The 24,095-nt window shown below is 34.6% G+C and overlaps 1 pseudogene; it reads left to right on the top strand.

The window, feature by feature from the left end:
- The first annotated feature begins 13,837 nt into the window (after positions 1-13,837).
- Positions 13,838-15,102, top strand: LOC141499787 (cytochrome c oxidase subunit 7B, mitochondrial pseudogene; annotated as a pseudogene).
- Positions 15,103-24,095: the final 8,993 nt, after the last annotated feature.

The following is a 24,095-nucleotide window of genomic DNA, read 5'->3' as shown; positions in this document are numbered from 1 at the left end:
CTCTAGAATGGTTGGATCCATTCACAACTTTGCCAGCAATGTATCAATGTCCCCATCCTCCCACAACCTCTCCAACACTGATCACTTCCCCTTTTTCTCTTCTTAGCTACTCTGATAAGTGTGAGGTGATACCTCATATTTGTTTTAACTTGCATTTCTTTAATCATTAATTATTTGGAGTATTTTTCATATGATTATATATAACTTTAATTTATTCATTTGAAAACTGTCTATTCATATTCTTTGACCATTTATTGATTGGGGAATGACTTGTAACTTTTAAATTTGATGCAATTCTCTATATATTTTAGAAATGAGACTTTATCAGAACTCCTGACTGTGAAAATTGCTTCCCAGTTTTCTGTTTTTCTTCTAATTTAGCATTGATTTTATTAGAGCAAAAACTTTTAATCTAATATAGTCAAAATCATTCATTATGCAGTTTATATTCTATTTCTTTTTCAGTGATAAATTTGTCCCCTTTCCATGGATCTGATAGAATATTTCTTGGTCTCTTAATTTATCTATGGTGTTGTTGTTGTCCTTTAGGTCTAAATCCTGTATTCATTTTGACCTTATTTTGAAATAAAAATATTTAAACAACCCCATTTAAAAAAAAAAAAGAAATTGAAGAAACCATTATCACACTATTTTCCTGTTTTCCCCAACAATTTTTGTCAAATAGTGAGTTCTTATCCCAGAAGTCTTTGGGTTTGTCGAACAGTCATTTACTTTTGAACCTATCCTCATCCACTCATCTATTATTCTATTTCTTAACCAGTACCAGGCAATTTTGATGACTGCTACTTTATAGTATAGTTCTAGATATGGTAGAGCTAGGCTACCTTCTTTTACATTTTTTTATCCATCCCTTTGTTATTCTTGAGCTTTTATTGCTCCAAATGAATTTTGTTTATATTTTTCCTAGTTCAGTAAAATAATTACTTGGTAGTTTGATTGATATGGCACTGAATAAATAATTTAATTTGGGTAGAATTGTCATTTTATTAAATTAGCTTGATTGACATTTTTTCCAGTTATTTAGGTCTGACTTTATTTGGATGAGAAGTGCTTTATAATTGTGTTCATATAATTTCTGGTTTTTCTTTGGAGGTAGATTCCCAAGTATTTAATGTTATCTATAGTTACATTAAATAGAATTTCTGTTTCTATCTCTTGCTCTTGGGTTTTGTTGTTCATATATAAAAATGCTGATGCTATATGTGGATTTATTTTATATCCTGCTCCTTTGTTGAATTTGTTCATTGTTTAAAGGAGTTTTTAGATTATTTTCTTGGGTTCTCTAAATATACCAATATATCTCCAAAGAATGAAAGTTTTGTTTCCTCATTGCCAATTCTTATTCCTTCAATTTCTTTTTCTTTTCTTATTGCTACAGCTAAAACTATATTGAGTAGTAAAGGTGATATTTGTCATCTTTGTTTCACTCCTGATTTTATTGGAAATGCTCCTAGTTTATTCCCATGACATTTAATATTTGTTGATGGTTTTAGATAGATACTATTTATTATTTTAAGGAAAACTCCATTAATTCATAAGCTTTCTAGCATTTTTTAATAAGAATAAATGTTGTATTTTATCAAAGGCTTTTTCAGCATCTATTGAGATATTCTTATGATTTCTGTTGCTTTGGGTATTGATATGCTTAATTATGTTGGGTGTTTTTCTAATATTGAACCATTCCTGCCTACCTGGTATAAATCCTGGAGTATTATCCAAGTAATAATATGCAATAGTCTCATTGCTAAAATTTTATTTAAGATTTTTGCATCAATATTCATCAGGGAGATTGTTCTATAATTTTCTTTGTTTTGTTTCCTCCTGGTTTAGGTATCAGAACCATGTTCATGTCATAAAAGGAATTTGGCAGAACTCCTTCTCTGACTTTTCCCCCTCAAAATTGCCTTGGTGGCATCCAATAATTTTTTTTGGAAATAATTATTGATTATTTTGATTATTTGCTTTTTAATCTACCAATTATTTAAGATTAAGTTATTTAGTTTCCCATTATTTTTTGGTTTGTCTTTCCATGACCTTTATTACATGTAATTTTTTATATGGTTTAAGTGTGTACTTATTATTTCTGCCTTTTTACATTTGATTATAAGGATTTTGTATCTTAATACATGGTCAATTTTGGTATAGGTGCCATATACTGCTGAGAAAATGGTTTATTCTTTTCTATCCCCATTAAGTTATCTCCAGAGGTCTACTATATCTAAGCTTTCTAAAATTAATTCACATTTTTAATTTCCTTCTTATTTATTTTGTGGTTAGATTCATATAGTTCTGAGAGAGGGAGGTTGAGGTCCCCTATTATTAAAATATTACTATCTATGTCTCCTTGTAATTCTGACAGTCTTTCCACTAGGAATTTGGATACTATACAGTTAGGTAAATACATGTTTAGTAATGATAGAGTTTCATTACCAATGGTACCTTTTAAGAAGTGGTAGTTTCCTCCTTTATTCCTTTTTAAAAAAAAAAATTTCAAGGCAATGGAGTTAAGTGGCTTGCCTAAGGCCACACAGCTAGGTAATTATTAAGTGTCTGAGGTCGGATTTGAACACAGGTACTCCTGACTTCAAGGCCAGTGCTCTATTCACTGCACCACCTAGCCACCCCATTTCTTTATTCCTTTTAAGGAGATCGATTTTTGCTTTTACTCTATCTGAAATCAAGATTGCTACCCCTGATTTTTTTCTTTAGTTTAAATGAGGGATAATTTATTTTGCTCCATCCTTTTACCTTCATCCTGTGTGTATCTCTCTGCTTCAAATGTGTTTCTTATAAACAAGATATTACAGATTTCTGATTTTTAATTCATTCTGCTGCTTCCATTTTATGGGATAGTTCATCCCATTCACATTTACAGTTAAGATCACTAATTCTGTAATTCCCTCCATGCTATCTTTCTCCATTTATATTTGTGTCCTTCCTTTCCTCTTAATCCTCCTCACCAAAATTTTACTCCCTTTCCCCCTTTAACTTTTCTTTTAATATTTAAATTTCAGTTAATTTTCACTTATACCTTCACTTTCTCTTTTATCAATCCCTTCTTCCCTTATCTTTTCTTTACTTCATCTTCCCTTTCCCTGTAGATTAGGATAGATTTTTTAACCCTAACTGGGAATGTATCATATTCCCTCTCTGGACCAAATCTATTAAGTAAAATTTACTCAGTGTTCACACTTTCCCTTCTTTCTCTCTAAAATTATAAATCTTTGTGTCTCTTCACCTGGTGTTATTTATTGCTGAAGTACTATTAATCAGGTATCAACAATCACAGTTTGATTGATTCTTTGATTGCTCAATAAACACCATTGTCTCAAATTACATTAAATTTTAATTATAATCATTTTTTACTTTAACTCCTTTTCAAGTACCCTCCATGGACACACAATCCTCCTCATGAGCCAAAGTATCATGCAAAACCAAATCATTTCTTGAAGTATTTATACCCCTCTCCCCAGACCGATTTTCTCTCACACTTTACCCCCCCTATCCAGGGAGGCTCTGAAGGTTTCACTTGAGAACTTTACAAATGATTGTAAGTTATGGGAGACACTGACTCAGGACCACCCAGTTTATGATGCCCTCATGAGACAAAGTGCTAAGCTTTGTCAGCTCAGCAGAATTAAAGTGGGTCAAAAGATAATGAGACAATTAAGTTTAGAGTTAACACCCCTGCTTTTCATCAGGGCTTTTTGTCTCAAACATAGTGATGCTATCTTGGACCTTTTCAGTGGAGAGATAAGACCCAGCTATACCCAACTATACTTCTTAACTTCCTTCTTGTTTATTTTGTGGTTAGATTTATCTAGTTCTGAGAGAGGGAGGTTGAGGTTCCCCCATTATTAAAGTTTTTTTTAAGTTTTATTAGGTCTAATCTCTTTAATTATATTTGACTCTTAAATTATCCTAAGAGAAGTAAAGTTTGCAAGAATTAGAAGTGTCATATCTTCCCTTTTAGGACTGTATACAACTTGATAGTCTTGACGAACATTGGTTTTGCTTTGTTTTGTTTTTTCCTTCCCCTTTTCATTTACTTTGTTATGCAACTCTTGAGTGGTATATTTGGTGATTGAATTCTCTGTTTAGTTCTGGTCTTTGTGTCAGGAAATTCTGAAAGTCCTCTATTTCATTGAACATCCATCTTTTTCCCCTGACAGTATATGCTGAATTTTGTAGGGTAGTAAATTCTGGGTTATAATCCCAGCTCCTTTGCCCTTCAAAATGTGATATTCCAGGTCTTTTGATCCTTCAATTTTGAGGCTGAAAGATCCTGGTTTAGTCTTATTGTGTTTTCTTTGTATTTGACTTGTTTTCTTTTTGCTCACTTGCAGTATTCTCTTCTTTATTTGAGAGTTCTGGAGTTTTTATCCTGAGATCTCTTTCTGGAGGGGCTTTGTGTATACTTTCAATGGTTATATTGTTTTCTTGTTCTAGGAGATTTGGACAGTTTTCCTTATAATTTTTTGCATTATGTTTTCCAGGTTCTTTTTTTGATCAAGGCTTTCTAGTAGTTTGATGATTCATACATTGTCTCTCTGGATCTATTTTCCAGGTCATTTGTTTTCCTTAAAAGTCACTTTACATTTTCTTCAACTTTTTCTGACTTGTTTGATGGAAACATGTAGTCTTGTAGTCATTGGTTTCTATTTATTCAATTCTAACTTTTAGGGTTTTATTTTCTTCAATTAGATTTTGTTTTTTTCCTTTTTTTAAAGATATGGAAGTCTCTGGTCAATTTTTCATAATTTTCCTGCATGACTCATTTCTTTTTTCCATTTTACTTCTTTCTCTCTTCTTTGGTTTTTGAATTCTTTTTTAAGCTCTTCAATGAGTTTTTGGATTTGAGTCCAATTCATAGACTGTTTTGAGACTTCCCTTGTGAGTGATTTTTTCATAGATTTCTTCTTCTGTCATGGCATTATTATCATCTTTGTTGGTAAAGTAGTTTTCTAGAGTTAGCATTCATTTAGCTTTTTTGCTTATCTTTGTTGTTTTAGCTCTGCTCTTGTGGTAGAGGGAATATAGATCCAAGATTTTGTTTTTTGTTTTTTGCTGGGGCTAAGGTCTGATCCCTGGCTTGTTGTTGGCCAAGGTATTGCTTATACAGTCCAGGCCTTGCCTTTGCAGAGGTTTATTTCCTCTTTTATGTCCAGACCCTAACTTAGCAGTGGTTTGTTCCTGACCCAGGCCTGTCCCTAACCCTGGTTTTTCCCAGGGTTCAGACTTTGGGATTGGGACCCACTCTGATGGCTTGCTATCTAGCTGCAGGGATCTCTGCTGTTGTTGGATTTTGGGGACCTGAATTGCACTGTGTCTAAAAGTCTCCCACTGGCTTTCCCCACTCTCCTGTCTCCTGGGTTTTACTTCCTCTTTTCCCCCAAAGACATAGCCTTCAATGAAGATCCTCCATAATGTCTACCATTGAAAACTCCTTTGAATATTTTCTTTCTCTTGGGATCTATCGCTTAAATGTCAGAATAAAGGCTTCATTTATCTTTGGTAGAGAAAAGCTCCCAGAGCATGTTAGCTTCACACTGTCATCTTGGCTCCACCCCAAAAATATAATTAATTATCCATTTCTTAAAACTCATTATACCTTTGATGAAATACTACATTTTAATTCCCTTGTTTTTGTTACTTTAGTAAACAAACATATAATGTAAAGAGGAAAAAGTGCCAAATAACCTGGGAATGTCATTTGTTTCAAAAGTGCCAACAAACCAGGGGATATCATTTGCTTCCACTTTGTGTTAAGCACAAAATTTCCCTGAAAAATTATGAGTATGCTGGTGTTCCCTGAATGGTGAAACCAATAGGAAGTTGGGACACAATGAACCAATAGAAATATAAATTTCAAGGGTTAGCTTATAACCCTTTTTGGAAGCCATGGAAGTAGAAGAAAAAAACAATTAGATTAGGTTGAATAAATGTTGGTTCTTTTTTTGTTCCAACTTTGAATGCTTTGGTCACATGACTGCTTTTGTTCCATAAGGATACAATTGCTTACCGTGAATAATATAATATAATCTATTTTTGTGTACCTCTTTAATTATTCTTATTTGTATATTAAATGCGGGAAATATTAAACTTCCTTTTGGCACATACTTCTGCATACTTAAAATGGTCATTAGGACAGAGAATTGATCCACTGGGGGAGAGCCCCAGCTATGACTTAGAGGGGGAAAGGAGTCCAGAAATTGGTCCCAGGACAAAGCTCCTAAAGCCAGACGTACCATTCCCCACACTATAGGGCCAGAGGTGAATATAATAATAATAATTTGCTAAAGAAAATTTTAAAAAGGAGCATTCAAAAGAGACAGAACTTGACCATAGACATAGAAGAAGTCACTAAAGTGCAAAAAGCCTTTCCTTCTTCAAAGATTAATCTCAAATTACTGCTATCTGCTCAAAAATATCATAGAAGAAGAAAGTAAACCAAATGGAAAAGAAGATCCAAAATTTAAGGAAGAAAATGATTCTTTAAAAAAAGAAAATTATAATTGGTCAAGGGGAAGCCAGTGAAATTATAAGAGACCAAGAAATAATAAAACAAAACATAAAGAATGAAAATGATACGAGAGAATATACGATATCTGATACAAACAATATGGATCTGGAAAATAGATCAAGATGAGAAAACATAAAGCTACTTGACAGCTACGATCAAAAAAAGAATCTTGATGCAGTAATGCAAGAAATAATTAAGGAACATTGGCCTGAAGTGTTAGAGCAAGAGGAGAAAGTAGAAATAGAAAAAATACCAATCACCACCTGAAAGGGATCTTAGGAGAAAAACTGACAGGTTAAGGAGAAAATATTAAGAGCAACAAGAGTAAAACAATTCAAATATGGCAAAACCACAATTAGATTTACACAATACCTAGTAATTGCTTCTTTAAAAGACCAAAACAGCAAAAGAACTGGTGTTCCAACCAAAAATATATCCAACATAGTTGGCATAATCCTAAATGAAAAAAAAATGGACCTTCAATGAATTTCCAGACTTTATAGGATTTTGTTGCAAAAAGATCTAAACTTAATGGAAATTTGACATACAAGAACCAAGAGGAAATATAAGATAAAAATAAAAGACTAATTACAAAGAACTCAAAAGGACAAATTACTTGCTATCTATGTATGGGAATATAAACCTTATGTCCTAATTGGGTAGTTTAAAGGAAAGAGATGGGTAGGAAGGGATTTTCAAAAGGAAAATGGTATAGGAAAAGATTTTTTAAAAAAGAGTTTTTATCTTATACAATTGAAGTGTGAAGAAGAATTGAATCAGAAAAATTAGATGAGGAAGTAGGTTCTAGAAACCTACTCCAATCATGAATAGATTAAAGAGGGAACAATAAATCCATATATAAAAAATATGTATGTATATATAAAAGTCTTTTACATTCAGAAAGAAATAAAAGCGGGGATAGGGAGAAGAATGAGTTAGAGGGTCAGGGAACAGGATAAAGGGGGGATATAGAAGGTTGTGTAGATCAGTGGGGAGGGGGATTATGGAAGGGTGTGTAAGGGTGGGATTCTTGTAAGGATAGTAGATTAAGGAATAGGAGGGCAGAAGTAAAGTAAAACGAGCAGTAGTAAAGTGAGGGAGGGATGTTGCTTTCAAGAAATGTTATAAAAATGAGAGATACAAGCCAAATATAAAGATATCTATGAATATGTACGTGTATATGTATCTATGTGTATACATGCATGTATATATGGGTATATATGGGTATATATATATGCATATATATTTATATGTATGTATATATGCTTAATTATATCAGGAATAGGGAGTAGGGTGGGGAGATCCTACAAGAAAGCAAAGAAAATAATGGACAATTTTGAACATAATATGTAGTATTTATTATTTATGCTTCCTTGAAATGGAAATATATTGCTTTTTTATGAATCCTCTCTGATGTTTAGATGCACATATGACAATTTTTCCCTTATTTTGAATTTAAATTTAAAGTAAAAAATGCATTAAAAAAGATATCCTAATTTTCTTCAAAATTCAGTTCCATCAATAGGCTCTGCAAGGGTACTTTCATGATTTTCTCCATGTACTAGGGTCTCCTTTCCACAATTACCTCCTATTTATTTTATATACACTGCTTTACACATGGTATCTTCTTCTATAGAATACAAACTCCTAAAGAACAGTGACAGTTTAATTTTTATTTTTTAATCTCTCAAAGTGTAACATGTAGTAACTGTATTATAATTGTATTTTCATTGAATGCAATATCCCTTTCCCAGGTTCCACTATTTATCCAACATCTATGGAATAGGCTCTAGAATAATGGCATGCCCTTGTTTTCTATTGCAAGTGAAGTAACAATCAGACTATCCTTAATATGCTACTTCATTTATCCACCCTCCAAATGTTCTCTTCATCGCCATTACCACCTTCTCTAAATATTTTTGACCCAGGTTAAATAATCCCTCTTTATGGCTCTACATGAGCTCTAGCAGTGAGTAATTTCTTAGAGGAGTTTCAGACTTCGTACTCTGATTCATAGTGTATTCTGTAAACTGACAGGAAAACTGACTGTCATTGTTTCTCCAGAAACCCCTTGGGTAGAGCTGACCAAACCTTACTATTCTTCATCAGCCTTCACACTAGAAGGCATTTCTAGATATCAAAAGAAAGAATGGTGTTCATTTCCAGCATTTTTCATATAGTTCTGTGACTTCTTGGTGGAACTACCCCCTTCACTCTGTATTCATCCTATATTCCACTGGCTTTTTCTAGAGCATATCTTGACTTGGCCTTCATGCACTACCACTAATTACAGAATTATACAATTCCAGTGTTGGAAGGGAACTCAGAAGCCATCTGGCCAAACAGACATGAAAATTTATTCCCATACAATATAGTCAACCAGGGATATGGAGTAAGGGGAGGCAGAGGAGGCAGAGATGTGTCTCACCTGTACCTCACTTCTGAATTTGAAGGATCGAGGGCATATACCTGACAAGAGTGTATGTATCAAGGGTATGGCCTCAACTCTTCATAATCAGAGGTGAGGCTCTGCTCTGCCTCCTCAGCCTCCCTCCCACTTCAAAAGCCTGTTTGTCAGTTCATCATACAGGACAGGCTTAAAAGCATTTCCCAAAGAGGAGAAACTCAAAATTTCCCAAGGCAGCTCATTCTAATTTTAGCTAGGTCTTATAGTTAGAAAGATTTTTTCCCCTTGTTCCTTCACAGCATTCACACATTATTCCTAGTTTTGTTTTCTGGGGGCAAGAAGAACCAATATAATTCCACATGAACATAAAAGACCTAAAAAAATGAAGAGAACTATCATATCTCCCTGACCTCTGATCTTTTCTTCTTTAGCATGCTAAACTTTTTAGTTATTAACTTCATAAAAGCCCTATCTTCCTTCAAGACACATCTCAAATACTACCCACCTTTCCTAACAACTCCCCAGCTACCTAGTATTTAACTACTTTGTATTTGTTCTCTTTATATATTTATCCTGTATAATTCATGGCCTTTTCCAAACCCACACTGCCTTGAGTCTGATCATCCTTCCCAGATCCCTCCCACAAGAACTAAGATTCTGCTCCTGGGGTTCTGCGCTCTAATAGGTGAACTTTTGCCTTATCATTCCCCAAATAAGGCCTTCATGATACTTGCTGGCCATTTCTTAACCATGCCAATATTGATATGCTGCCACCCCCTTTCTTACTCCAATTTGTGTGTTATCATCTCTCCTTGGGATGTAATCTCTTTGAAGGCAGAACTATCTCGCTTTTCCTCAATCTGTACTCAGAGTGTTTATTACAAAGTTGGCATTTAATACATAGTTTTTCATTTATTCATTCATTCATTCATTCATATGTGAATTAGTAATTCTATTGACAATACCTAGATTAATGTGTAGTACATGGTAGATGCCAGATAAATGCTCATTTGATTGTTTGAAGTATCAACCAAGAGGAGGGTTGAAAGGAAACTAAAGAGTCTAGTGGCTGAACTATGGAGTGAATGCATTCTGGGACAAATTTGTAAAAGAATGAAAACTAGTGATGCTATGCTGTGTTTGGGAAGAGCAAGTAGGGAGATTTGCTTTAAGTATTATTAATAGCTAACATTTATATCATGTTTACTAAGTTTCAGGTACTTTACAATTATTATGCTATTTAATCTTCACAACAATCCTGGGAAATATATACTATTATTATTCTCATTTTACTGATGAGAAAATTAAATGAAACTTAAGACTTGCTCAGGGTCACACAGAAGTAGGTTTCAGAGGACAGTTTTGAACTCAGATGTTCCTGACTTTAGGCTCTAGCCACTGCACTCTGTCATTTAGTTGTCCCTATGTATATGTCTCTAATGTATAGCAGATGAAGGAAATAAGGTTAAAAAGAGGTGTGGAAGCCACATTGAGGAGGGTTTTAAATATTGAACATAGGAGTTTGTATTTTATCCTAGGTATCATGGGCCAGGATTTTATGTTTTTTGTTTTGTTTTAACAGGGAATTTATACAATAAGAACTCTGTCTTAGTAATACAGTTCTGAAGATTTGTACAAAAGATTTGAAGAGGGGAGAGACTGGCAACAAGGAGACCAGTTAGGAAGATCTTGTGGTTGCTAAAAGAAGAAGTGAATCTCAGTCTAGGATCTATGAGTGGAAGAGAAAAGTGAGAAAAATATTGTAGAAAGTAAAAATGAATGTGCAACCATTTGGTTCATGAGAGTGGTTAGAGTGAGTTCAGAGTTTAGGAAAATTCCTGAATAATGAACCTATTTGATTAGATGGGTGGTAGTATCTCAAATGAATATGACTATTTGGAGGAAGGGCAGTGGAACAGTGAAAAAGATTCATTTTGAACATGTGCAGTTTGTGATACATATGGGACATCAAAGTTGAAATGTTCTACAAACAATTATGATCCTTGAACCCAAAGCTACACAAGCCTTGTCCACACAGAAGTAAAACTGAACCTATGGGAGAGGATAAAATCACCAAAAGATGAGTGTAGGGAGAAAAAATGGTTTATTCTGGGAATACCCATGGCCGAGTCCATGTATGAGAGACCCTTGGCACCTGTTCCTGGAAGATGGGAAATCTGACACAGTCATGGACTTTCTGTGTTGGCTTACCACATGGTTGAAAGGAGCCTCTTTTCATTGGTTTGAAGCTGGAATTGTGTCTTTAAAATGACCTGATTGTATACATTTCCTTTTTTTACTGACAGCGTCCAGGAGTAAAGAACTTGAATCAGTCAACTCCCTTTCCCCTTTAGCTGGGCCCCAAGAATTGACTTGAAGTTTTGGTCCTTTTTCATTTGTCCATTATGTTTCTAGATCCCAGACTAGATATTGTTGCCTGCCAGCAGGAAAGTTTTAAGGGTCAATGGTTTAAGGTGCTAGTCTAGTGGGGTTTTGGATTTAAATTGGTTGAGATTAATTCTATATAGGAACTGAGTTGAACTTTGAGCCTAATCCCTTTCCCCTCCTCAAAAACTGAGGTGTATATATACCACTCCAGTATTGGGAGAAATGAGTATACATTAGATATTGCTATATCTTTGAAGTAAATATTCCTATGTAAAAATTAATCTGGTGTGGTGATTAAATGGAAGTGGGTTGCTAGTTCTATCTTCCTAAAGCTATGGGGAACACTCTAAGGGGACACTAGCCAGTAGAAGAAAAGAGAAGTTCCTTTAGGGTGCCAGAGAATGAAGATGAGAAATGTAATGGGCATGGCTCTCAGGGAATGAGCCAGAGAAAAAAAACAATTTTACACTGCAGTCATTGAAAGTTTGAGTCAAAGGCAGGGCAAGAGACACACTCCAAACCCTTCAAAGTACTTAAGATCTATGTATATATGGGGTATAATGTGTCAGATTTTACCTTCATACATTGGAACCTAACCAAACTCATAATACAGAAAGAGTAAAGATGAAAAAGGGGGTTGATGATTTTTATCTTGCATTCTTGAAGAAGACCATGACTTTAGGGAATCGATGCACGACAAGCCCATGAATTGGATTTGAGTGAGGGGGGCTGTGCTAAGTCACCAGCCTCACTTTCCCCTCCAGAGCCATTTGGGTCCAGTGGCAAGATATGGATCAGGACAAACAACCATTCTTGGTAGGGAAAGTCAATTTATCTTGGAATTATTGCCAACTGAGGGAAAATTCTTGTAACTCTAACTTTATCCCATTATCAAAAGAATCAAGATCCTAGAGGAAAGATGAGGAGATAAAAATTATGGGCATAGGGAGAGAGACTGGAGATAAAGGAAGAATGAAGGGGGAATAATGCAGAAGAGTTATGAAGTATAGACTAGAAGCTATTAGTATTAACATTCAAGCATGAATGTGCTTAGTAATAGATTCATATCTATTACTCACAATTCATCATTTTAAATGCTTTATTAAAATCTTAATGTTGATGCCAATATAAATAACTTATATATATATATATATAAATTAAATTTCACCTTAATTTCCTCTACTCCCCACCCCCTTCTTGTTCTCATTTAATCTTACAGAATTAGAAGAGAAAACAATGAAGAATTTTACCATGAGAAAGGACAAGAGGAATTGGAAATAATTCCTTGTTTTAGATGGAAATTTGATTTAAAAAGCCTCTATAAGGTTTCTTCCAATTCTGAGAGCTTTTGATTCCATGGCTTAGTGGGTGAAAGGTAGGAAATTTCATGTTCCCAAATCACTTGGAAGGAGACTTCTAGTTAAAAGGGGTGAACTACCCAGGTCAAAATCAGAATTTGGTGAGTAAAATGATGAACATTAGGGAGAAGTGAAGGAAAGGATGGGATGATGGCAAGCCTGAGAGAGACCAATCAATAAATCAAATGTGAGAGATGATATATATGTACAGTAGGGATTACAAATTAAAATAAAAAGAGAGAATAAAAAGGAAATAAACATTTTTAATATATTTTTTCAATTGTCTGAACTCTAGCTAATAGAAAAAAGATAAAACTTTCAAATTGCTTCTTTTAGTTAAATATTTTTCACCTATTCTAAAAGCATGCCTATTTTAAAATAACTTAAATGGTCCAAGCATTCATCACATCTTAAAAAATTTCAAGGATTATGTTTGGGTCAAACAATTACTAATGTAACATATCTCATCTTCGTGATCCAAAAAGAGTCAAAGTAGAGTATGGTCCATATAGAACCAATGTGCTTCTGTCAATACCCATGAAAATAGATCTTCCCAAGTCAAGACACCACATATTTAATTAAAATAAAGAACTCCAAAGGCTTGAAGTATGTATTACCTGAACGTTTTGTGAATTGATCAGAAAAGGGAAACAAAGGAATTCCCTCTACCAGTGAAGATAGCCTATCTATGATTTAATAATTTAAGGAACTGAACTGTACACATAGATATTAAGTGACCTTCCTGGGGTCACAAAATTAGTAAGTTTCAGGGGTCAGCTTTGAAGCTAGGTATTTCTGACTCTAGTACTCTATGCCCTGTAAAAAGCTCCTTCATTCTCTGAATGTCAAAGTGAAGAAATTCAATGAAGGGTCTAAAGGGTGAATATATTTATTTGTATTTTAAAGTAGCAAAATATCTTGTGATCTAATGTAAGAATATTCTTCAATCTGATTTTTCTTTCATAACATGACTAATATGGAAATATAATAGTCTAATATTAATTTAATATAGTTCTACATGTATAATCTATATCAGATTACTCACTATCAATGGGGAAGAGAGAAGGGAGGAAAGGAGAAAATGTGGAACTCAAAACCTTATAGAAAAGAGAATGTTGGGTTTCTTTTGACTTCTTGCAAGGACGAAGCAACGCACTTGGCGTGCTGTCGACACCCTGAGTCCCTTGTGGTTTCTTCTTGCTCTTTTGGCGATGTTCCCTCTGTTTAGGAGGGCTTTGAGCCACTTCTTAGTTCGCAGCTTTCAGCAAACTGTTGAGAGGCAGAACCACCAGGACAGGCTGCCTAATTTTCATGTTAAGTATGGCTCCCCAACATTGCTAAGTGGAGCCACTTTCTGTCTTGCCATTTGGGCATATGCGGCAACACAGATTGGAATCGAGTGGAACCTGTCCCCTGTTGGCAGAGTTGTCCCAAAAGATTGGAGAAGCCAGTAAAGGAGAAATTCCTTTTCCTCAGAGGTGTCAGAACTGGCACCATTCTGGATTATTCCAAAATTAACATACGAAGTAAAGGTAGTCTGTTATCAATTGTAACATCACATTAATGTAATAAAATGGATTTCAAATCTTTGTTGTGTAGATTTTGTTCATTTCCCATATAAAAAAGCCTGTGTTCCACTTAGCTTAATGGTCTTGTAAATGTATTAGTATTAATATTAAGGAGCACTGTTGCATTTCTACATTAGCTTTTCCCCTTCCCAACAAAATGAAGATTTGGATATCACAGAGAAGCTAACTTTGCAGTAGTTTTAATTTATAAATCAGAAATGGTATTGAGGTCACAAAACTATGTCCCATGCTATTTGAATTCCCTAGTTTGCTATTGAAGTGACCACCAAATTGCCATTATCTGTTGCACTTCTGCTTTTATCTTCTGTTTAGTAGATTGAGTTGTCATTGAGAACTAAAGGGAAAGATATCCCCTTCAAGAGGTCACAGAATCAATGAGAAATGGCCTCCATCCTGTCTAACCCATACCTGACCATACATTTGCTGTCAAATAAGTCATCTAGTCTCTGTTTAAAGACCTGCAGTGAGGGAATCCACTATTTTTCAAGACAGCCCCTTCCTTGTCAAAGCTAAATTTGCTTCTTTTATGACTTCCATCCCTAATTCTGCCCTCTGGGGCTAATCAGAATTTTTCTAATCCCTCTTCAGATAACTCTTCAAATACTAAAACATGCTTAGTTTGGTCTGTGTATGGAATGATCTGTTCACTAGTTTGAATCTAGATTTTATGACTGACTTCATGTAAATGTCTTACATTCTCATTTTCAGATGTAAACATTTTGTAATCTTGCTAGTTAATGAAAACTGCCTTCTATCCCACCCCCTCATTTGAAAAAGAAGATCCTTATAACAAATAATATATAATCAAGTCAAATTCTTGGATCGACCACATCCAAAAAATTTTTGTCTTGTTTTGTACTACCCTGATTCCATCACCTCTTTTGTCAAGGAGGTTGGTCTTATATGTCATTATGAACCTATTGAAATTGTGGTTGGTCATCACATTGATCAGAGTACTTAGGTCTTTCAAAGACATTTAAAATGTTACTGAATAACTTGGTTTTTTCTGCATCTACTCACCTCATTCTGCATGAACTCAATAAGTCTTCCCATGTTTCTTAATAGTTTAGTAGTACTCCCTAACATTCATATAACATATGTTCAGCCATTCCTCAAGTGATGAGTATGCCCTTTCCAATTCTTTGTCACCACGAAAAAGACTTGTTATGGATATTTTTATTCATAAGGGTCTTTTTTCTTTGATCTCTTTGAAGGTATAATCTTACTAATGGTATGATTGCTGGGTCAAAGGATATGTGCAGTTGAATAATTTTTTTTCCACATTGTTCAAAATTGCTTTCTACAATGGCTGGGCCAGATCACAGTTATACCAACTGTTCATTACCAGATCCACTTTTACACAGCCCCTCTGGCATTTGTCTTTTTCCTTTTTTGTCAACCTTTCTAGCCTGCTTTGAGATATAATTTGCATTTCTCTAATGATTTGGAGTGTTTTTTCCTCTCTATTGAAAGCTTGGTTTTCTTTGAAAACTGCATTTTCAGATCAGTTGGGGAATGGCTTTTCTTGCTCTTATTAATATGAATGAATATCCTCTGTCTTATTAGAGAAACTTACTGCAAAAATTGTCCGGTTATTTGCTTCTCTTCTAATTTTATCTGCATTGGTTGTGCCAAAACTAATTTTATGTGATCAAAATTGTCCATTTTAATCTTAAATTGGCTTTTGCTAGATAATGCAACACGGGGGATGGGATATATGTTATGTGCTTTGCCAAGTGTTTAAAAATGTTGTGCTTGATGTGCAAAATAAAATTTCATTGAAACCAAAAACAAAAAAAGAGAATGTTGAAAACTATCTTTGCATGTAGTTGGAAAAATAAATAAATTAATTTAATAAAAGAATATTCTTCTTCCCCTTTGTGGAAAGGTAGTATTATCTAGAACTATGGATCAGACTGGATGGAGCCTGGACTTAGGAAGACCAACTCAAATCACGCGTCAGATACTTACTAGCTGTGTGTCTCTGGATTAGTCACTTATCCTCTGTTTGCCTCAGTTTCTTCAACTGTAAAATGGGGATAATAATAGTACCCACTTCTTATGGTTTTGTAAGGATCAAATGAGATAATAATTATAAAGTGCTTCATATAGTACCTGGCACAGGGTAAGTCCTCTTTCTCTCCATGAAGGTGGTGTATCTTCTCTTGGAAGGGAATATAAATGGTAAAATCAACTTCATTCTTAATAACACTCCAACACAATAGTAAAACATGACAAAAACCTTGTAACAATTTGCATTTACAAAATGCCTTTCTGTTCAACTCAGCCCACACGTTTCTCCTTTCTTTGAACTCCTACAAGACTTAACTGCTTCTACTATTCAAACCATATTGTTTTCACTTTCTTAGATGTCTCATCTCTCCAGTAAGTACTATTCTCATCTTAAGAAAAGGCGAAGTATATATTACACTTCTTACTGCCACCCTTTATCCAGTATGTTATGCAAAGTAGGTGCTCTTCTTTATCAGATTAGCATTGAGTTCCAAGTAGTTGACATTTTCATTTTATTTTTAAAGAATTTTTAAAAAGCAAATTCTTCAATGGAACAACTCCAGGGCACATATGCAGCAACATTTACCATTATTCATTTTGTTGAGACTCAAAATGGAATCATCAGTGATCTCTACAGAATAGAACACCTCCAGTTTCATTATCTCATGTAAAAAAATTTCAAAATCCATGGAAATACACAGTGCTTATATTGAATAGCTCATCTTTGATTCTCTTCCCATTGTTATTGGCCTTATTATAATTATATTTATCCCTTCCTCTCAATTGATTTTGTTGCTTTTGTTTTATATTTTCTTCAGTTGGTGTAATCTTCCAGGAAGATAAGAAGAAAGTTCCCACAGAGAGATGCCGACCAGGCACTGGCGTTGCGCCCATGCTGGATAAACACTACTGGAATAAACATCAGCAGAGAAAAGGCTGCTGATGCTTTGATTTCTGTTTGTAGGTTTTCTCCTACCCATATGAGTTTGCCTGTCATAGACTGGAACTGCAACATAGCAGTCAGGATCAGGCAGTTTTTGCTAGAACCAAGGAAAAGAAAGGAATGATGTAATGGCCTAGTTGTATTTCTTCCAGCAGAACACTATCTCTTAGGGTCTTTGCCTGTGCCTCAGATAGTCTTCTTCAAAAATATGCCTTTTAGTTTCTGTTTTCCTTTAAAATTCTGCTCAAACCTCACCTTCTACAAGGAACCTGCCTCCTCCAACTGCCCCTCTCTGATCACCTTCCACTATTCCACATGCATCTTGTCTTTATCTAGATATCTATATCTTTCTTATTTTGTTATTCAGTTATTTTTCAGTTGTATCAGACCCTTTGTGACTCCATTTGGAGTTTTCTTGGCAAAGATGATGAAGTGTTTTGTCATTTCCTTCTCTGGCTCCTTTTTACAGATGAGGAAACTGAGGCAAATAGGGTTAAGTGACTTGTTCAGGGTCACATAGCTAAGCAGTCTGAAAATGGATTTAAATTTATGAAGATTAGTCTTCCTGATTCCCAGCTCAGTGTTTTACCCAGTTGCCCCCTTTTCTCAATGACTCTCTCATTAAAATGTATATTCCTTAAGTTTTTACCTTTTTTTCATCCTCCTAGTGGATTACCTAGCATGTAGCAAGTGCTAAATTCTTGTTGTCTTCCTTATGCTTTCCTTATTTGCCTCCCTCCCCTGACCCCTTGCTGAGAGAAGTATTGAGTAGATGCACAAAAGGGGTGACCTTCTCTCTATGACCTCTTGAGGCAGCTTATAGTTAGAAAAGATGAGAGAGGCAGAGGGGATTGATTGTTCCTTTGACTCATCACTCTGATGAGTTCACATCTCATAAGAGAACTCTTTAATATTTCAAAATTTAAACCCTTTAAACCTGAGGAAACAGGAAGCAGACCTCAATCAGAACCAGAAATAACAATTCTTATCATGCTTATGGTTTGGTTCTATAAATCAATTCAAACTCATTACACTGGGAAGTCCTTACACAGTCATAATTCCTGGTTCAGATCATGTTCCTTAAATATATTTGAGAACCAGAAAATTCCCATTTGGGTTATTGAAGTCACTCAAAGACAATATGAATAATTACTTGGGTTGAGGACGAGTCAAGGAAAGTCTCCTATTTGTTTTCAGGGTTAATGGATAGATGCCATTTCCATGCAAATGCATCATTCTTTTGCATTTTTTAAAAATAATCAGTGAGTTTCAAAGATTTCAGGTATTGGTTGGTCAATTTTCATCCACTGGCAAATATGTGAATGGTGGCTCTGCTTTTGCTCATTCCCTTCTCCCACCCTGTAATGCCCCCATTTAACACTACAATCTAAAATTTACTATTAAGCACGGTCCATTTCTCCCTGGAATTGACACAGAATATTCAGGCTTAATTCCAATTCCACCTCTTATTAGTTGTGTGATCTTATATGAGTTACTCTACTAGTCTGAGATACAGCTCATTTGTAAAAGGAGATTGAGCCTGAAATTCTATAATAATTAAATTCTATAATCATAGCTTTTATATAATATAAAGATTTTGTGAAGTATTTTATAAATATTCATTTTTTCTGTACATTAAGAGTGGAAGGTAGATATTCTTATTGCCCTCATTTTACCTATAAGGAAATTGAGGCAGTCAGAGGTCACATGACTTATCCAGAGTCATACAGATAATGTTTCAGGTCAAATTTGAATTTAGAACTTCCTGACAGCAGTACTCCATGTACTGCACCCCATTGGGTCAATGGGGTATCAGTGTAAATTCTATGCACCTGTAAACCTAATTTCCTGTCCTCCCTAATATCCTCCCAGCCAAAAGAGATGTTTGTTTCTACTGATCTCTTCAGCAACTTATTGCCTAACAACTTAAGTGAAACTTTGCAAAATTAACTTAGACTACATTCATTTCTGTTCATATTTTACTTTCCTAACTAGATTGCAAACTCTTAGAAGACAGAGATAGGTCTTATCTAAAGCTCCTTTGTATCTTCTATGCCTACCTAGTATGGTATACTTAATAATAGCCATATACATTCTAAAAGATGTCTATCTATCTATCTATCTATCTCTATCTTCCCTGTTTAATTTTTTTTTTATTGCTAAATGTAAAGAAGGCATCAGAAACACCCAAACAAATAATTATCACTATTGACTTATTTAGCCACATTGGGTCCTGCTTCTGAGTTCCCTGAGTTCCTCAAATGTATGAAACAGATATTCCTATCACTCTTTAAATTCATCAAACTGATCAGAGAATTTTCTTGATCAGACTTTCTGTGCCCCATTCTATACTAGATATGATTATACAGATTCTAGAAGACTTGGTCTCAAAATACTATGCATTCAAAGTAAAATAACAAAAAAGTAGTGTACTGAAAAGAATCTTTTCTCTACAGGATGAATAAGTAGAAAACAATTATAAACATATCTCTGGTAGATGTCAGGGTCTGTCGGTTGCATGGGAAACATTGATATTGAAAATCTGATTTCTGTTTGCTGATGCATTGCATGAACCCTCTTTATGGAAACCTTCATATTGTTCCTTGCCTGTAGTGATCACACTGAACTCTGAAAAAGGAATCACTGAAAAGCACAGAGGAAGAGAGAGAATAATAAATATGTCTGAATCTTCAATGGACTATGAAATATCACAGCCCTCATAAATCTTAGGCTATCTCTGAAGAAGGGGGGAAAAGAGTAGTGGTGGCTTTGTAAGAAGAAACAAGTCATTGAAAATGCAGAAATGTCTGGACTGTATGACGTTATTCAGAGAGAAGTCATGCAAATAAGGATAAAGCTAGGCAAGATTGAGGAGATGGAATTGATTTTGTGGGCACCTCAATTTCACTAGTAGCATTCTTCTTACTTCATAGACTCTTGGGAAAGAAAAACATTGCTTTTTATTTTTCTAAATAATTATTTTGACTTTATAGTTCCACTTCAGATTTGATATTGAATGTTCCTGCTCCCCCCTTCAGAACTTTACTAGATCTGGGTGTCATCATCTCAATCGATAGTTTCTTATGTTAGAACTGGTCTAATAAACTAATAATTGTGGATTGATCATAACTGAGGGCAGTCTCAAGTGTTATTTTCACTTAAATGTCATTTTTATGTTGAATTGATTTTCTCTTTTGGTTTCTGATTCAGAAAGTGTCAGTTTAATATAGGGGTTATTGAGAAATCAGTTATATCTTCTACATTGTACTGAAGGCACAATTTTAATTTCCAGTGTCAGTGACTAAAGGAATAAATAAAAATGTTCTTATTAAGCAATATATGCTTACAAAGAGAAAAGTAAGACATTCGTGCCTGGATTTAAGGAGTTCATGTTCTAATAGGTGGAGACAACATATAGAAGATTTCACCTTCAAGTTATTTGGAAAGGCCACTGTTCCTAAGAGTGAGTACAGCAGCTAAGCAGATGGTAATGAATTCTCATTAATTCATTAATATAATTTTCATCATTAAAAACTACTTCTGTTTCTAATGCTGAATTATTTAACAGTGCCAAAAAATTTCTTTTCTGGGTCTTCAGAAATGATAGTTAGGTCTCATATCCACAAAGATGGTTATCCTGTCAAATAACTAAAATGTACAGACTGGAAGAAGGGTTAATGATCTTGGAAGTCCTGCTCCTCTGAGGGCTCATGAACGTGGGTTCTCTTCTCCAAGGATGAATGAGAGCTGGTGGTCAAAGTGACCTGTGAACCTGTGATTTTATGATCTAAGACCTTGATTAAATCAAATAAAAAAATCTGCAACTTGAATCAGGGTACAATTTCTGGAGTTGCTGGATTCCTCCAAAAGTTAAAGCATAAGCTGTAACTTAAGTCCCCCAAAGTGGGAGTTTACATTGCAGCTAAAGTAAAGGACTGAAAAAAAACCTCTTTTTTAAGACAGTAAGTCCTAGCACCTTTCCTGGGGCCTTGTGGACCAGATAATAGACTAGTCATACCTACAGTGGGAAGGGATTTACACCAGGAGTCAGAAGAGAATGAGATTCTAATCCAGACACTGGTGAGTTTAGAACAAATCACATTAATTGTGCCTTCCATTTCACACCCCACCCCATTCATTCCAATGGGACTAATAATACTTTTGCTACCTATCTTAAAATGAAGTGATTAAAAAATGAAAACAGGTTCTAAAGTCAATTGAAAGGTCTAAAGTATCACCTAAATATATTATCATTTTCATAGCCTATTCAATTGAAAATAAATATATTTGTCTAAGCTTTAAGACTCATCATATTACTCCACTTCAAAACTGCCTTGTATACAATTTCTAGATAAATGAATAAACAAATGAAAAACATTCATTGTTTCCTATGAACCAGATACAGTTTTAGCACTGGAAATATAAATATAAAAAGCAAGACAATTCTTGTCCTCAAGAAACTTACATTACAAAAGGGCAAGAGAATTCATATTGGCAAATAATAGTGGCCAAGAAAGGATGCTTTTGTCTGGAAGGTCATAAGCATTGTATAGTCACAGGGGACTATGTGACATCCTTTCCAAGGCTAATAGTGTTGACTAGATTCCTTTACCAGAAATAAAGGATGACAGCAGGGAGACTGTTGATTGGGATGTTGGGAAGGTGACTAGAGGGTAGTATTTTTAAATAAGATATGGTAAGCACTCATCAGGAATGAAGGACGGACCCCAGGTTGGAAGAAGGAATGACTTTTTAGTGGCTGTGGATAGTAACAGTAAGTGTCTGAAAAAATGACCATCTTTTTTCTGCCTTTAAAATATTATATTGGTACTTTGTAATAATACATTTATTTTTATTTTTTCATATTAATTTATTTTATTTTAATTTAAGGAATAAAAAATTCATAACACAGTATAATAAAAATCATGATTTCAAAAGAAACTGTAAATCTATTATGTACAACTTACTATTGCTTTTAAATATATAATTGTTATGTTCTTCTTTTTTTCCCTTTCTTTCTCTTCCTTCCTCCCCACCCTAAAATGGCTACCTTTAGACACAAAAGATATATATGTATAATATATACATAACATATTATATAATATTTACAAATAGGTATACTATGTATAATATTCATATTTCTTTTTATCAGTCTTTCTGGATACAGATAGAGTCTTTCTTCATATGTCCTTTTTACTTATTTGCTCAAAGTTGTTCTTAAAACAATATTGCTATTACTGTTGCTTCTCAAATAGCATTTTTATCATCTACATCATCTGACACTTGCGGCTCAGAGGTCTAAGGTTAAAGAGCTGTTGACATAACTTCCTGTTTGACTAAGCATATAAAATAATCATCCCATGAAAAATCACTGTCACTGAACCTAGGTCATGATAGTCATCACAACTCATAATGCTGATAAATCTTCTTTCTGAATAGAAACTAGAGGGACCCACATCTACCTGAACTGGTGTTACATCCTTAATAAATATCCACCCCTAGATAATTAAATATTCCTTTGTGAACTACATGGTCTATAAATAACTTATTTTATTCCAGTTTTAAATCCAAGCTGTGAGATGAGTCAGACCAGATTTAAACCAATTGCTTATTGGCACTAATCATTTATTGCCTTTTTCCCATTTGTAATTTTCTCTATGTGAATTTAAATGCAAGTAAATTCCAAGTTCCCTGAGGGCAAGAATTAGGTTTTATGTTGTAATTGTTAATATTTGCATTCCCTATACCACCTAATATAGTAGGTAATTAGCAATTTTTTGATGGATTAGAGAATTTGTCCATACTAGCTTCCCATGCTTATTTTCCAGTTCTTTTCCTTGAAATACCCATGTCCTGTCAGAGTTTCTGAAATTTCCAGCATTTATTATTATTTTTTTTTCATTTAAGGGCAAGGTTAAAAGGCCCCAGTTAAAATGATTGTCTGAAACAATAATCATTTAGTATCTATGGAATAAATTAACATGGATTTATTTTTCAGATTATCGAATAGTGGATCTGAAGGGCATAAGGAAAGGCCCTGAACATGGACCCCTGCTATTGTATAGATTTAGGTTATATACTCTAGCAGAAGATCTATAACCTCCAAAGGATACTCTGAACACTTCTAATACTTAAAGAAAGGGGTCCAACATAGGAAATAGGGGATGGTGGAAGTGGGAATCTTCAGGTATTTAATAATTCTAATGCTGTTTTTATGTTCAGGCCATTAGATAGTCAATAAGTTTTTGTTGAGCACCTTCTATTTGCTATGCACCTTATTAAGAACTGGGATACTAAGAAAAGCAAAAAGACATTCCCTTAGGGAACTCAGAGTCTAATGGTTGGGACAACATGCCAATATAAAATGGAGATGATTGATAGAGGGAAGGCATTAGCATTAAAAGGAATTCATGAAATGCTTTTTGCAAAAGGTGAAACTTGAAGGAATCCAGTGAAACTTGGAGACAGAGATGAGGAGAGAGGAGTTCTAGGCTTGCAAGAATAGACAGTGAAAATTTCCAGAGTAGAGAGATGGAGTATCTTGTGCAAGGAACAATAAAGAGGCCAGTGACACTGGATTAGAGTAAATTGGAGGTATAGGGAGAAGGAGTAGATTGTAATGAGAAATGGGGGGACAGCTTATGAAAAGTTTTGAATGCCAAACAGAATTTATATTTGATTCTGAAGATGATAGAGAGCCAGAGAAGCAGGAAGTGACAAATTGCTGGATTCTAAACTACTTGAGAGTAGAGACTATGTGACTTTTCATTTTTCTCTTTCCAGAAGGTAATGAAGCAGAGTCACCTCGTATATAGGGGGCTGATAATGAATTCAGAAAGTCCCAGGTTCTATT

The sequence above is a fragment of the Macrotis lagotis genome, chromosome X (genome assembly GCF_037893015.1).
Source record: "Macrotis lagotis isolate mMagLag1 chromosome X, bilby.v1.9.chrom.fasta, whole genome shotgun sequence".
NCBI classification, from domain to species: domain Eukaryota; kingdom Metazoa; phylum Chordata; class Mammalia; order Peramelemorphia; family Peramelidae; genus Macrotis; species Macrotis lagotis.
The sequence above is the reverse complement of the archived record's forward strand: the minus strand, read 5'-3'. Positions and strand labels throughout refer to the sequence as shown.